The 3850-nt window shown below is 43.1% G+C and overlaps 1 pseudogene; it reads right to left on the reverse strand.

The window, feature by feature from the left end:
* Positions 1 to 1217: 1217 nt before the first annotated feature.
* LOC108634817 lies at positions 1218 to 2936 on the reverse strand (annotated as a pseudogene).
* Positions 2937 to 3850: the final 914 nt, after the last annotated feature.

Genomic DNA, 3850 nt, shown 5'->3' on the forward strand with positions numbered 1-3850 from the left:
GGGGATGGTCTATCACTGAGAAAGCCCTGAAGGTTCCTGCTCAGTTATGTGATGAAACAAACTGACAATGCCAAGTGTTCAGTGGAAATGGAAATGCCAATACTGTTAGTGGAAATACACACTGCTTCAATCAGTTTGAAAAAAGCATTTGACTGTACCTGCATATTAGAATGGCTCAGTCAGTAACATCTGCATACAATGGAGGAGACCTTGGTTTGAACCCTGGTTCAGGAAAATCCTCTGGAGAAGGAAATGCCAACCCATTGTTGTATTCTTGCCTGGGAAATTATATGGACAGTGGAGCCTGGTTGGCTAGAGTCTATGGGGTTGTAACAGTTAAATACCACTTAGCAACTAAACCACTACCACATGCATTTTCAGAAAGTCTCATGTCTATATATATATAGCTGTATATATAGCTATATAGCTATATATATATATAGGTATCCTCGAGAAATTACAGTGAAAGACACAAACAGGTTCATAAGCAGCTCATTCAAAAAGGCAAAATCAAAGCCACAAATTTCAGGCACAGTAAATTGGACATATAAGACTATGCCCATTCATCCGAGGGAATTGTACCCAGCAATGAAAAAGAATGTTCCACAGCTACATACCATAAGAATGCATCTCACTCATTTAAAGGGAAACCAAGACTAGGGGAACAGAAAGTCTATTGTGTGATTCTATTTATTTAAAATTTGAAACAAAGGAAAATGAATCCCAGGTGCTAGTGGTCAGAGAAGTGGTTACTTTAGGGGGCAGAGCATGGCCAGGAAGGAACATGGAGATTTCAAAGCTACTTGATAGTAGAGAGATGAAGCAAATACAATCTCAGTTACAGTAAAGCCAGAATTTATTTACTTGGGCTCCAAAATAACTGCAGATTGTTACTGATTCTGTGAAATTAAAAGATGCTCACTCCTTGGAAGAAAAGTTGTGAAAAACTTTGGCCTCCTGATGGGAAGAGTCAACTCATTGGGAAAAACCCCTTGATACTGGGGAATATTGAAGGCAGGAGCAGAAGGCATGACAGAGGATGAGATTGTTGGATGGCATCGGCAACCCAGTGGAATGAGTTTGAGCAAGCTTCAGGAGATGGTGATGGACAGGGAAGCCTGGCATACTGAAGTTCATAGGGTCACAGGGAGTCAGACACGACTGAGCAACTGAACAACAAAAGCCAGGCAGGGTCTTTATATACTGCTGGCTGAACCTTAATAGGGCTTTTTTGAATTTCTGGAGGTGGGTAGAACATATATATATATATATATATATATATATTTTTTTTTTTTTAGCCAGATCCCTTGCTGCAACACGTCTGGAATATTTTGTGTTCGTAGACAATCTTTTTTTGCAATTTTTCTGGGTGGTGCTTGGGAGTCAGAGTTCCTCACAATGGTGGATGCTGTCTCTCTTAGTCCCAGCTGAACTGAACTTCGGATCATGACCTCTGTTTCAGGAGGCAACCCTCACAGTTGCTCTGGCTTTTTGAATGACAGATGATTCCTGGTTTGGATTTCTGTCTTTTCCTTCAGGTTCAAACACTGTAGCCAGCACTTGGAACATGGAAAGACCCTGTTGTTCCAGTGCCTCCAAGCGTGATTTACGAAGGATGTCACCAGTTTGAAAATTTCGAGGCAAAACAGACAAACAAATTATTCATGTTTCCATGCCATGTTCTAAAATACGCCTCTACATTGCCAAAGGCTGACAATCTGTGATTGCAAACACGGCACACACAGGGCATTTTGCCAGGTGTGTGACTGTCCTTCATGTGCTGTAAGAGAACCTGATCTGTTTTGAAGGACAATTCACAGATATTACAGACCGTGGAGGGCTCCCAGGAAGCATGGACACTTTCAGTGTGACACTGCAGCTGGAACGAGGTGGGAAACTGGCGGTGGCTGCGCTGGGAGGTAGTTTGGATTTCCCAGCTGTCACCCTTCTGCCTCTCAAGCTCTAGATGGTTCCTCAGGTGGGTCATAAACTTGACATATTTTAGAACTCTCAAGCAGCTGAGGCATTTAAAGGCTGTGTGAGTCTTCTGTTCTGGTGCCGTCTCTTGTATGCTGCCATAGTAAAAGGCATCAAATAACGTGGTCAGATTTACTTTCATGGGATCAACAGTCTTACTCTGATTTGCAAGAGTCAAAAAGTCCATTTTCTCCAGCCCTTGCAAACTACATGTTCCTTCTGGATCCATAAGACTGAAGCATACCTGGTCATTGGCATGAGTCCATGAAAATGATGCCCCACCATGAACATGGCTCAGCGAGGTCGGGGAATCTTCCAAGGGCATAATCGTGTCTTTCCAGGAGAGATACCCGGAGGGCCATGGTGGAGGCAGGTCCCCCTGTGATTCCATTGCTGTGTTTGGGTCTTTCGGGATTTCCACTGTTAAATTTTACATCTGAAGTGGGACACCGCTTTGAATTAAAAGGGCTTTCATCCTTGCCTCCTAATGAGAGAACAGCTCCAGAGAAACAGTGAGGCCGCAGAGAGCAGTTCTGAATTGTGAAGGACAGTTTCCGAAGAGCTCGTTTTATATTCAGGTTTCGACAAAGGCTCAGAAATAATAGAACTGCCTCTTCCTCCCCATGCAGACTGAGAAACTGGTCATAGGACAGCTGGCTCTGATGTTGGGGTCCTAAGATTTGCAGGTTGCAACGTGCAGGAGGGATCCGGACTCACGTGGCCTTTCGTTCTTCTTGAAGATGAGTCTCTGGTCACTCTGTTCAAAATGTTAGAAATGACTGGCTTTGAACTTGAAATCACTCTGACAAAGAGGGTTTCAGCATCCTCACTGATGTGCTCCACTCCAACAAAAATGACCTCAGCATCTTCATGTCCTTATCTCTGGATTTGGATGAAGCAGTCCTTTTCTCGGGTTGTGGTCGTGCTTGTGCTTCCTTACACGGGAAGAGATGGGCCATTTTGCAATCACTTTTGGCTTCAAGTGGCCCCTGCTAGTGTTTTTTCCACCTGAAAGCAATCACCAGACAAGGTCATCCCCTCTGATCTCAGGTGTCACTCTCTGTGGTTTCAGTTAATCCTTAGTTGTTCACTGAGAATATTAAATGGGAAACTCCAGAAATATATAACTCATGCGTTTTAAACTGCAGGTCATTCTGAGGAGTGTAATTGGAATCTCACACCATCCTGCTTCCTCCTGCCCAGAATGTGAATCGCTCCTTACTCCTGCACATCCCACTCGTCTGTCACTCGGTTACCACAATGACTGTTGAGATGTCACGGGGCTTGTGACCAAGTTATCCTTATTTTACTCAATAATGGCCACAAAACATAAATGGAGTGATGCTGTCCACTTAGATATGCCAGAGAAAATCCATTAAGTGCTACCTTTAAGTGAAAAGATCGAAGTTCTCAATTTGATATAAAAAGAGAAAGAAAAAAATGTATGCTGAGGTTGCTACTATCTGTGGTGAATGTGAAGAAGAGAAAATAAATCTGGGTTAGTTTTGCTGTCAAACCTCAAACTGCAAACGGTATGGACACACAGCACAATAAGTGCTTAGTTAGGGTGAAAAAAAAAATCACTCAGTTAGTACAGTAATATATTTTACATAGAGACTACACTCACAAAACTTTCATAAAAGTATGTTGTTATAATTGTTCTATGTTATTATTACACCTTCCCTGGTGGCTCAGATGGTAAAGTGGTCTGCCTACAATTCGGGAGAGCTGGGTTCAATCCCTGGGTCAGGAGGATCCTCTGAAGAAGGAAATGGCAATCCAGTCCAGAATTCTTGCCTGGGAAATCCCATGGACAGAGGAGCGTAATAAGCTGCAGTCCATGGGGTTGCAAAGAGTTGGACACGACTGAGAG

The sequence above is a fragment of the Capra hircus genome, unplaced genomic scaffold (genome assembly GCF_001704415.2).
Source record: "Capra hircus breed San Clemente unplaced genomic scaffold, ASM170441v1, whole genome shotgun sequence".
NCBI lineage: Eukaryota > Metazoa > Chordata > Mammalia > Artiodactyla > Bovidae > Capra > Capra hircus.